Source organism: Dama dama, chromosome 2, assembly GCF_033118175.1.
Source record: "Dama dama isolate Ldn47 chromosome 2, ASM3311817v1, whole genome shotgun sequence".
Lineage (NCBI taxonomy): Eukaryota > Metazoa > Chordata > Mammalia > Artiodactyla > Cervidae > Dama > Dama dama.
The window spans coordinates 10,716,259-10,728,676 of NC_083682.1; positions in this window are offsets into that span (position 1 = coordinate 10,716,259).

Consider the following 12,418-nt stretch of genomic DNA (forward strand, 5'->3'; position numbering starts at 1 on the left):
GCTGTGGGTGGAGGTGAATGTGTGTGTGTGTGTGTGTGTGTGTTATAGGCTCCATGTGAGTTCACGGAGATGGTGTGTGTGTGAGTGAGTGTGCTGGGGGAGACTTGAGATGGAGGCTTGTCCCTGGGGTGCCGGCTGCTTGCTGCTCTGTGGGCAAGTGGAGGTGCGGCTGGGTGTGAGCCATGCAGTATAAAGTCCATTTCTCGAGGTGACAGTAGGAATCCTTGACTCTGGGAAGCCTGGTTTCCCTGCTGACTGCATTCTCAGTGGAGGGGAGGGGTCGATGCTGCGGCAGTCCCCAGGATAACACCCTCCTGCTTATCCCTTCAGTTCAGGGTAGGGGCGGGCCCTGTATCGTTTGACGCTTTGGTGTCTGTACCTCTTTGTGTAGGAGTGTATTTGTGTGCCTGCGCGTGTGTGTGTGTGTGTGTGCGTGTGTGTGTGTGTGTGTGTGTGTGTGTGTATGTGTTGGGGGCGGGGAGTGCTGTGGAGGAGGTGGTGTCATTGATTAGGTGTGTAGGTAGGTTTCTGGACCTGAAACCAGCAATGGTTCGGTTCCAGGCTTTGACAAGCCTTGGGAGATGGCCCCTTCTCCTCCCTGCCCCAGAATCGAACAGTTCCAGTTCTGTGGAGAGAGGAGAATTAGGGTTCACCTGACTTGGACTGTGTTGAGCTGACAGAGGCAGAGAAGGCCAAGTGAGCCCCAGGGTTGGGCGGGGGGAAGAGGCCCTTCCTTCTTACTCACTGAAGGGCTGCGGCCAAGGAAAGCAAGAGGGCAGTGGAGTGGTGAGAGGGAAGCAGGGACAGAGGTTGAGATGTCTGTTTTCTTCTACTGCGTGGCTGGGTTAAGTGGGGAGGGTCACTAGGCCTAGTCTCTCGCTGAGGGTCGAGATGTTAGATCTTTCGGTTCCAGCTGTGCGCAAGCTGTGGGCATGGCCAGGGTGGTGGACCCAGCTCAGCGTTGGCAAAACTCCACTCCTGGTTTTTGCACACACCAGCTTCCCTTCCCGGGACCGCCGCTCTGTCGAGCCACGAGCTGACGCCCTTCAGCCGCCACCGAGTGGAAAACGCGGAGCGGATCTGCTCGCCTTTTGGAACGGAGTCAAAGGGCACCTCGGAGGAGGTGGCCGGCCTCGCCGCCCCGCTGGGTTCGAAGCCGCTGCCATCTGGGGCGCACCGGCCGGCTGTGGCGCCCAGTGCGGTGGGACCCGCAGGCCCGAAGAGCCCCGCCGGCGGGCTCCGTGCCCTCCCCTCGGGGGCTGCGGGCGGGCGGGGCGCGGGGCGGCGGCAGTGCCCTCGGGGCGGCTCCGGGCGGCGGCCGGCGCGGGCTGCAGTACGGCTCGCGGCCGGCAGCGGGCACCGGCGGACGCCAGGCGGTGGCGGTGGCCGCGGCGCTCGGCGGCGGGCGGGCGGCGCCGGCGGTGTCCCGGGCGCGCTCACACACGCGCTCACACACACACATACACACCGCCTCGTACACACTCACACACGCTCCGGCGCGCACACGCGGCGCGCAGGCCGGAGGGAGGAGGCTCGGCGCGGCTCGGCGGCGGCGGCAGCGTGCTCGGCGGGCGGGCGGGAGGGCTGGCGGGCGGCCCCCGCTCCCCGGCTCCGCGGCTCGGTGCAGCCCGCACGGCCCCCGCCCTCGGACCCGCCCCCGGGGGTCGCCCGGCCCCATGCCCTGCAGCGGCGGCGGAGCAACGCGCGGCCGCGGGCGGCTCTGAAGAGCCCGGAGGGAGCCGGCGACGAGGGGACCATGTACCGGGACCCGGAGGCGGCCAGCCCAGGTAAGCGCGGCCCCGCGCGGTCTGGGGCGCCCCGCACCGGCGGGCAGGACGGCGGCAGCGCCGGGCGCCGTCTCGGAGCCCCAGCCGGGGGCTGCTGTCCAACCGAGCCGCACGGACTCCCCTCACCCAGGGTCACCCCAGCCCCGGGGGCGCGGGCTGGAGCGTCAGCAGCTCGGACCCCGGCCCCCGGCAGTCAGTCCGGGCACTGCCAAGCTTGATGCCCGGCGCCGGCTTCGCAGTGTCCCCACAAGGACCTCCCCCCCCCACCCCCCGCAGCCCAAGGACAACGTGTGTGGCGGAGAGGGGAGCTAACGCCCCCGCAGTGCCCTCAGAGGCACCCCTGGGTCCCCTAGCACTGGTACCTACCAGTGCTAGGGGACCCCGGGACTGGGATCCCGGGCAGCTTTCGGCCAAGGTTGTAGGCACCGGGAAGCGGAGTGACATCGGCCGTGACAACTGTGAACCGAGAGGGTGCCAGGGGGCAGGTGGAAATCTGGTGCAGCCGCAGGGGAGGGGGGCTTCTGGAGGGCGGTGAGCCCCGGGAACGATGAAGAGAGAGGCAGGGGTACCTGAAGGGAAAGAGAGCAGAGATTGGTGAGAATAGGGGTGCCAGGGGAATGTTCTCCTGGCCTTGGGGAGGGGGGAAGCAAAGAACCCCAAACTCACTCCTGTCCTGTCGGGGGTGGGAGGGGGAGGGGCCGTGCTCCTTTGCATTTCTGCGGAGCCCAAGCCGGGGAGTGGCCTGAAAGCCCACGTCTGCTAGGCGTCCTGGAAGCAGGAATCTTTCCACCTTTCTCGGGAAATTGCTCTGCCATTTCCTCCTTGGCTCCTGATGACGCCTCCTCACACAGTGCCCACCTGTAGGCAGGTCCCCTGCCACTCCTGCCCAGGCTCAGTCTCAACTCCCACCTGGGGTGCCCCACCCCAGACCCAGCACCCCAAGTCTGCCAGTCCTAGCATCAGGGTCTCTGCTTCTGGGTTTCTCTCTGATGCTGAAAGCACAACACACAAGCCGGAGGACTTGCTCCCAGACCAAGAGCCTCTAGGCTTACTGATGCTAACCTCCGGGGTCTGGGGGCCCTGGGGGGCGGGGAGGGACAGCTCTGAGGCCCTCTGCAGAAGGGGCCTAGAGCCCCAAGGCTTTTGAGGGCACTCCTGTGGTGCCAGCTTTACCTGCTCTTGTCCCAGCCCCACATTTGCTCTTTCCCTCTAGGGGCAGGCTCAGCCTGTCCCCGCGTCTGTCCTCACCCTCATCAAGTCATAGCAGCTTGAGCCCACCCAGGAGGACCTCCTGGGTGCCAGGCATTGTACTCATTCTGCGCTTGCGTATATGCGTGAAAGAGGACTCAGTCTCCCACTCTGCAGCCTCATGGCCACCTGTGAATGTCCTCTAGGTGACGGCTGAAGGGACATTGCCTTTGGAGACCCCTTCCTTCATCTCTCGGGACCCAGATCACCCACCCTGGCATCTTCCCCCAAGTGGGCTGCTAGCTTCCAACACTGGGACCAAGGACAGAGGCGTTCTCTTGCTTTGATCGCCCTCTCAGAAGCCAATAGCTCAGTGCAGAGACCAGCTCTGGGGTGTGAAAATGGAAGGGGCGATGCAGTGAGAACACTCCCCTCCCCCTGCCAGGCTAGCAGCCTCCTGTTAGGCCAGTGGCCTGGGCCCTGCCCTTGTCCTTCTCCTTCCCTCCTCTTCCCTCCCACGCCTGGGCACCATGACATCACCACAACCCCAAGCACCTCTGCCCTCTCCACGGAGGCCAACTTGATGTGCTTGGCATCTTCTGGGCAGAGGGCCTGGAACCCAGTGCTGCCCCCTGGCCTGCTGGCAGCCCCTAGACTTTTCCTTCTCCCCCTTGAATGGGCCTCCTGTCTGGGTCAGAGACCTGTCTTGCCCACTCCAGTTGCAGGACTCACCAGTCCTCTGGCAAGGCCAGTTCTGGTGGAAACAGACTGGCCTTACTTACGACAAGGTTTACTTCTGTCTGAGGTGGGCAGTAGGCTGGATGGGGTCAGAAATAGGCGGCAGAGGGCAGAATTTGCTTTTGATCCTAGATCTCTGGGGATCTCTGAGGAGCCAGGGACCTCAGTCTGGACTCTGTGCCCCCTGGCATCCCTGCCCACCTCTTCTCATCCCTACAGCTCCAGGCCAGGCTTTCCCCCTTCCCCAGCTCACCCCAGGCTCCCCGGACTCTGCTCCCCCAGGCAGGGAGTGTGTCCCCCAAGGCTGGCACTGGGTGGGAGTAAGATATGCCAATGAATTGCTGTGTGATTCAGGCCCATCCCTCTGGCCCCCCAAAGGCCAGTGGACCTTTTACATCCTCATCACTTCATCCCACTGCCTGGAACACCTGCGGCCCAATCCTTTCAAAAAAAGATCTTCGTCTCCTGTCCTCTTCTGCTCCCCCATGCCCTAGGCTGGTTCCAGAAGGTCCCCGTGGTACTCCCTCCTGTAACCCATGCCCTCTGCTGCAGGTCCCCACAGGGCTCAGCCTACTGCTAAGACCCTTACCCCAACAGGGGACAGGCAAGCTCTGTGTGGGCCCCTGGCCCCCAGGCCCTTCTCTTCCGGATCTGAATTCTCTTCCTTGGCTGAAGCAACAGACTGTGGGGCAAAGCCCAAGCCTAGTGAAGAAGGAAGACCAGCCCCCCACCCCACACCTCCGTCACTCCTGCTCCAAACTCTGCCCCGCCTCCCCCCGGCCAGGTCTGCAAGCTCTCCTGCACCCTCCCGTAGACAGGCAGCCCTCTCCCGGCCCACGGCCTCCATCTTCTGTTCATCCCGAAGCTGGCCTGGCCTGGCCGCTCTGTGTCCCTGTCCCCTGGCAGGGCAGGGCCTCGGCCGGCCCACAGGGGTCAGCGTTGCAGTGGGCAGGCAGGACGGCAGCAGAGAGGGAGGCAGGGAGAGATGACCTTGCAGTGAGCGAGTGAACAAGGCCAGAGAAGGAAAGCCTGGGCTGGTGCGGTCGCTCTGGGAGAGAGTTCAGGTCCTGAGGGCCGCCAGCCCTGGCCCCAGCCGTCTCTGAACTTGTCCTTGGGGAGAGTAGTTCTTAAAGCCTCCTCCATCTGTCCACCTGCTAGCGGACTCTGCTCCCCGCCCCCTAGCAGCTCTGCCGGGTACGTCATTCCTAAGGAGTGTGGGGACACCCCACGGGCCAGGGGGCCTTGACATAGCAGGTCTTCTCTCTCAACCCCAAGACCAACCCCTCCACCCGTGATCACAAGTGAGGAGCAGAGGCTGCTGGCTGGTGTGTGGGACAAGAATCAGGGCCTGGCCAAAAGGGCAGATCGGGGCTGTACACTGTGAGGGCCATCAAGGTTAGGGACGGGGGCTGGGGTGTGGGATGGCCCAGGGAGGCCTGACCATCTGACTGCTTCACTGACAAACTCTCCCCTCCCACCTCCCACCCATCCCACCTGCACCGGCCCAGACCTCTCAGGCCTGCCTCCTGGGCTTGAGTCAGAGTCTCGAGCTGAAGATCACAAGACCTCCCAATGGGCCATGGCCCGTCTGAAAGGCAGGGCTGGACGTGTGACTTCTGTGGGGCTTGGGTCAAGGTAGCCAGCGCCCCCAGGCTGTAGCATTTCCAGAAAGACAGGAGCACCCCCCCAACCTTGGCCTTAGGTCGTGCTGTTCAGTGGCCTTGTGGGGACAGCTTGACTAACAGGCTGAGGGGCTCAGAACCAGGGGATGGTGGCGGGGAAGAGAACCTCACAGTCCCTCCTGGTTCGGGAAGAAGGGCTCGAGCAGGCTGGACCGGCATGGGAACCCACAGGCCAGCAGGTGACAAGTGAGGGACAGCTGGAAGGCAGAGGAACAGGTGGGCGTCAGGTGGACAAAGACAGGTCCCGGGCAGCTAGGGCCTGGCTGACCCCAAACTCAGGCCCAAGGGACAGTTAGGGCAGCGTGGGGTGACAATTCGTGACAAGATGACTGTCCCCTTCTCGCTGGCTCCGGCCTGCCCAAAGGACAGGCAGAGGAGGAGTGGGTGGGTAGTCCCCCCTTCCCCCTCCTCTTCCCCCTCCCACCCCCCCCCCACCCCCATTCTCTCAGGGACTTTGAATTCTTATTGAATCTGCTGGACCATTTTCAATAGCTGCTTCCCCCAGGGGAGTGAGGCCTGGAACAGCAGAGAGAGGCGTGGTGAGGGGGGCCTCTAGGAGGGTGTGGGGGCTGGGGGTAGGGGCGGGAGGCCCAGTCCTGAGCAGAGGCTGGAAGAGGAGTCAGCCGCACAGGCTCCCCAAAGGCGCCCAGGTCTCTCAGGTGGGCCCGAGCGGCCCTGCATGGACCCAGCACCCTGTCCCCTGGGCATGCCCAGCAGGTGGCACATGCCACCCGTAAGGTCAGCGCTGTCTGTTGGGGCGGTCACTGGTCTGGCCTGATGCCGGAGCCAGCCTGTGCCAGACCTAGCCCGGGTGCCCGCCCGCCTTGCCAGGGAACCCCAGCCAGTGGTACCAGGTGGACCGTGCCAGTTCCACGGACATGGACGTCCCTGACCTTCTGGGCAGCGGGGGCAGCCTTGCTGGGCCTTGTCCAGCTCGTGTCTAGAGGGCAGGGCTTCGTCTCACCCAGCAGAATTCCCCAAGGGTTGGAACAGAATTGGCAGACAAAATGGGACCTGTGGAAGAGGCTGGATGGCTCCCAGAGCCCGTGCCTGGAACTCTGGACCCAGCTGGTTGGAAGGTGGGCTGGCGCGTCGGGCCTGCCCCGGGAGGCTCTGCAGCATCTGCCTGGAGGGGTCTCTTGACAGAAGTGTATCGCCTGCGGGGCTGAGCTGGGAGCTGACTGGAACGGTGAGCTGGGAGGTTTGGGGAACTGATGATCGGAGTGACTGCGGGTGTGGGGCCCCAGCACCCAGGAAAGGGAGGGCAAGGCGGGTGGGCAGAAGTGCCGGGCTGTGTGTACCTGGGTGCGTGCGGGTAGCAGCTGGACAGCCCTAATAGCTCATCCAAGCGCCGTGCCCGCTGTAAACAGGAGCTAATGAGTGGATTTGTAGCGAGGTGTGTCAAGGTGCGTGGGGAGCTGTGACAGAGAGCGTTGGGGGAGGGCCGCTCCCCTGGCCCTGTACCCAGCCAGGCGGAGCCTGTGCCCTCCAGGGGCCCTGCCTGCCCCCTGCCACACCCTCCCACCTGCCAGCTTGGCTGCCTCCAAGGCCTCCATCTGCTGGGAGCAGGGCCTCACCTGGCTGTTCGGCGTGCACAGCAGGGATGTTCATGGGGGTGGCGGGGGGGTTGGAGCTTTGGTGTGTACAGATACAGGGAGGTCCAGGACAAACTGTGAGTTTGTCAACGTGTGTGTGTGTGTAACTGGGTGTGTATACGTGTTTCTCCGACTCGATGTGTGTGTGTGTATGCACCCCTTCCCAGAGCTCTCAAAGGAGAACTTCCCCCCCATCTTGGTAGTGGCCCTGCTCTTCTGATGCCCTTCCTGGGGCGGAGGGAGCTGGGGTTCTCCAGCTGACCGGGGGAGAAAAAGAATGACCCTTTCTGCCCATCAGAGGAGGTGGGCCGGAGGTATTGGTTGCCTCGGCGAAAGGGGAGAACTTTGCACCTGTAGAACCCCCACCAGCCCCATGGCTCCCGAGCACTTAGGAGCCCCCAGAGTGAGAGACGAGAGGTGCCAAGGGGTCCCTCCTAGCAGGTGGGGGTCTCACAGAGCCGGCTGGCAAAGTGTGTACCCTGCTTCCAGCTGGGGTGGGGGGTGGCGTGGGGTGTGGGAGGCCTCGAGGGGTTCCGGCGTGAGGCGCTCCATGAGGGGAGCAGAAGAGGGAGCTGTGTGGCAAATGTGTCCAATTAAATTACTTCAAACCCTGCCGCAGCAGCTGCTCCCGGCGGGGCCCTGGGTACAAATTGGATCCGTCTCATTACCGTGGGGTGGTGTCAGCGGGGCCATAGAGCAGTGGCCAGCTCAGCTAGCGCACGGCCGGCCCTCTCCTGCCCTGCCCAGCCTGGGCCTGCCGTGACACCTGCAGGCACTGGCTCCCTCCAGCATCCCTCGGGTTCCTCAAGGCCCCTGGGTCCGGATCCTGGGCTCCCTGCACACCTCCTTGCCATCCCAGCCCCCACTCCCGGCAGCCCAAGGCTTGCTCTGCACCCTCACTCTTTCTCCAGGAAAATGGAGTTTCCTGTTTTATGGCAACCCACTCCCATATCCTTGCCTGGAAAATCCCATGGACAGAGGAGCCTGGGGGCTACAGTTCATGGGGTTGCAAAGAGCTGGACTTGACTGAGTGACTGAGCCCACACACCCTGCTTTATAGGGGGTCCAGCCTAAGGAAACCCCTCTTAGATCACCCAACAGACCTTGTTCTCTCCCCTGATAATAACAGTAGGACAATAATAGAAAGTTCTTATTTGTGGAGCATTTGGTATGTGCTACACACGTCACGTCCATGCAGCAAGGGGTGGCTTGCTTAAGCCAGGTCTGTGGGGTCAGACAGCTTCTGGTAGAAACACTTGCCACTGTGTCCCTAGAGCAAGTCCCCCCACCACCCTGGGCTCAGTTTCCTCCCCTGTTAAATGGGTATGATGTTGGTTCTTACCTCCCGTGGAGTCAGAGGATGAGGTGAGATAAGGCAGGAAACATCTTTAACAGAAAGCCCAGCACATAGTAAACACTCAACCAGCGACAGCTGTTATCAGCATTACCCTGCACTGAGTGATTGACATGTGGGATTTGGGTTCTGGAAGCTCCAAGGATGACAGGCCTGCCTCAGCCCCACTCCACCCCACTGCCGGCAGTGCAGAGGGCTTCACGGAGGCAGTGTCGATCCGTCTACTTCAGAACAGCAAAGACATGTGGAGCGTTCAGTAGATGCCAGCTGCTCTTCTAAGCCCCCAGCGTACGTTAGCTGGTCCATCCTCAGACCACCCTGGGACGGGGGGACTTGCAGTTAGAAGTTGATTTGGGACCAGCCACACGGCCAGACCCAGGAGTGTGAGCCTTGGGTCCTGGATTTTGGGTTTTGGAGGGAGAATAAGAGCTTGCCATGTGAGCAGGCAGGGAGGAGTCGTTCCGCGTGGTGGGGACAGCACGTGCAGTGCCCCGGAGGTCTGTCAGATCTCGGCTGGTCAAGGCAGCAGTGGATGTCTAAGCCTGCAGGGCTGGAACGGAGGTCTTTGGGGGGCAGTAGCAGGAGTCGGAGGGCATGGCAACCGAAGTCAGTATTCTTGCCTGGAGCATCCCCTCGGACAGAGGAGCCTGGTGGACTACAGTCCTTGGGGTCACAGAGAATCCGACACGACTGAGCAGCTAAGCACAGCAGGAGTCAAGGCTTGGGTGCAGGAAGCTGGGCCAGCTGATGAAGCTCCTGGCATTCTGAAATAGGAAAACTGGACTTTTTTTTTAATCTGGGCAATGGCAGGCTATGGATGGCTTTTAAGCATATCTCTATGAAGAACTTTAACGCAGCAGTGTGGAGGGTGGGAAGCCTGGAGGCAGGCCCATCTATGGAGCTGGATCCCCAGCCATTAATGTATTTGTTTCCACCCTTGTCCAGCCCCTCCACCGTCTCTTACCTGCACAGGGCTGTGTCCAGAGCACCCGTAGCAGGAGGACTGGGGCCCTGCCCTTGGAAAGCCTGTGGTGGGTGATGGGCAGTCAAGGGAACAGCCTGGTGCAGGGGGGCATGACTGTACACCCCCAGGGGCTTACCTAGGGGGCCAGGGTATCAGAAGAAGTCTCCTGGGGAGAGATGTAGAGCCAAGTGGGGTGGTCCCAGGGCCCAGTGAACACAGTTAAGGCTCCTGAGAATCAGTTCTGCACCCTACCCCCCCCCCCCCACCATGGGCATCAGGGCCTGGCCCTGGAGGAGCCATACTGCTCAAGCTCCAGCTGCCAGGCCTGAGCTCCAAAGCCCCACCGGAGCCAGCCTGTCTCCACAGCAACTAGGCAGGCCACCCCCCTCTCCATGCCCACGGCCCCTGGCACAGGGGCCCATTCACAGCAGGGCCTGGGTACGTCTTCCCACTTCCCTAAGGGGGTCATCCCAGAGCGAACGCCCTCACACCCAGGCACTGCAGCAGATGAGCATGTTGGCATTTGGGTCCGTGTGCACGCACAATGGGTATGCGTGCCCCGTAGCAGGAAGCAGGGGGTGGGGATGGTATATGTTTTCTGCCCACTTTGGCTGGGGGACTGGTTCCCTGGGGGAGAAGGTCTAGTGGGTACCAAAGAGGATGAGCTCTGGGCTCCTGCCTCAAGGACCATGGTAAGGAGGAGGATTTGCTGGTAGGGGAAAGCCATAAGGAGGCTCTCTCAGCAGTGCCTGGTGGATCCACAGACCACCTCGTTCTACACATACGGCTTTCATGTAGCCCTCGCAGGAGGAGCCCCTCGAGGGAAATATTAGCGCTGTTGTACAGATGAGGAAACTGAGGCCCAGCAAGGTGGAGCGTCTCTCCAGGTCACTCAGTAGAGCAGGGATGGAATTGCACGTCAGCCTCACTCCCAAGTCCTGGTCTTAACCACGGCGCCACACTGCCCTCATCCCACTAGATCTGAGCCAGCCAGCCTCTTGATCCATCGCCCAGAAGGGAGGGCTGGGGATGGGTACTGGCCGCAGAGCTGGACCCAAAGTGTGTCCCAGCACCTGCTTTCATGCCTGGCGTCCCCTAAAGCTTTGTTCCCAGGCCCCTGGAGTGGGGCGGAGCCTCCTTCCCAGCATATCTTCTCTCCCTCTCTCTGGGCGCCGTGGAAAGATCCTCTCACTCAAAAGGAGGCACCCCTTACTCCCTACTTGGCACCTGCCAGCCCTGGAGGAGCCTGATGAATCGGCTGTGTGTGTGCCCCCCCCACAACCCCGTTCCTCCCTCTCCAGCCCCCGCCTGGTTAGGGAGGTGCGAAGGGAGCGATTTCACAGCCTGTCAGCTGAGGCCTAAAAATACACAGAACTCCGAGATGCTTGGGCAGGGGGAGGAGAGAGCAGGGACCAAGGATGGGGTGGTGGTGGGGGTGCACCGGTAACTTGGCCAGAGTAGCCCTCTCGGCACCACAGTCCTGCTCGGCAGTGGTGGACAGAACCTCCGTCCCCTGGTTCCCCATCTGGCCCCATATCTGGGAATGACAAAGGGGAGTTGGCATCTCTAGGGTCCTGAGGAGCTCAGCTCGGCACTCAGACCTAAGGGAAGGCTTAGTGTCAGATGGGAACCATAGCCCCCGGGCCCCCAGAGCCTCTGATCGATGGCTCTTTCTCCCTCTCCTCCCCCGGGTTGGCTGGCATCTTTGGGCTGTGGGAGCCAGGCTGGGCCTGTGCCTGCTTCCTTCCTGGAGAAGGTGCCTGCTTCTGTTAGGGGAGAGGCGTGAGGAAGGCAGCGTGGATGGGGGTGCCGGCAGGTGCACGATGTGACGTGTGAGCCACCCAGGCACTGGGGCGGGGGGGGGAACGCAGAGGAGAAGGGGTGTGGCGGCCCACGTCACCGCCACGTGGCCATATGCCGAAGCCTGGCACACGGCTCCCTCGAGTCAGCCAGTGCCCAGAAAGGGGGCCGTGCGTGCGCGTTCATGTGGGCCTGCCAGAGCTGGCCTGTTCTTGCGGACACGGACTGTCATGTGTGGCTATTCCAGACAGAAACTGGGTGGAAGCACAGGAGTGGGCGTGGCAGCATGAGCAGACGCATGTTGTGTCATGCAGACACGTGACGGCGTGTGCACTTCCCATGTGGAAGCGTGATGGCGTGTGTGCCAGGGCCGCGGGACATAAGCGGATCTCTCTGGGGCACCAGGCAGGGGCCGAGAGAGTCATTAGGGAAACAGTGCAGAGTGGCAGGCAGAACGTGGGCTCTGGATCAAAAGTAATGGGGCCCAAATCCCAGACCGGCCATGTATTGATTAGAACTGTGGCCTTGGGCAAGTTACTTAACCTTTCACTGCCTCATTTTCCCATCTCTAAAACAGACAATAATAGCTCTTACTTCAGAGTGGGCTGGAAGGGGCTGCTGAGTTAATGTCCATACACTGCCTAGAACTGTGTCTGTCACAAAGTTAGTGTCATATATACCAGCTCTGCCAGGAGAACTCCATGGACAGAGGACCCTGGTGGGCTACAGTCCATGGGGTTGAGAAGCGTCAGACATGACTGAGCAGCTAACACACACACACACACACACACACACACACACTAGCTCTATTATCTGGTCCTACCCTTTGATGGAGAAGGAAATGGCAACCCACTCCAGTATTCTTGCCTAGGAAATCCCATGGACAGAGGAGCTGGGGTGGGTGGGGCTACAGTCCATGGGGTCACAGAGGGTCAGACATGACTTAGTGACTAAATTACAGCTCTTTGATGATACAGGTGGGAGAAGCAAGGCCCGAGAGGGCAAAGGACCTGCCCAACATCACACAGTATGTGAGTGGCAGAGCCAGAACTGGAACCCAGACACCAGCACTGTAAGACAGAGCTTAGTCAAGTCTAGGATCTCCTTTGGGCCATTGGAAGCCTCCACAACACAGAACTGTAACCCCATTGGCATCTGGGGCCTAGATTCTACCAGGGCTGGGCTAGGATCTTGCAAATTCAGGGCTCTGAGCATCTTCAGATAATGGCAGGGTGCAGGGGTCCTCAGAGCAGTGGCCAGCCACCCAAGCTAGAACCGTGCCACTGGTTAATCTGCAGACTTGGCCAATT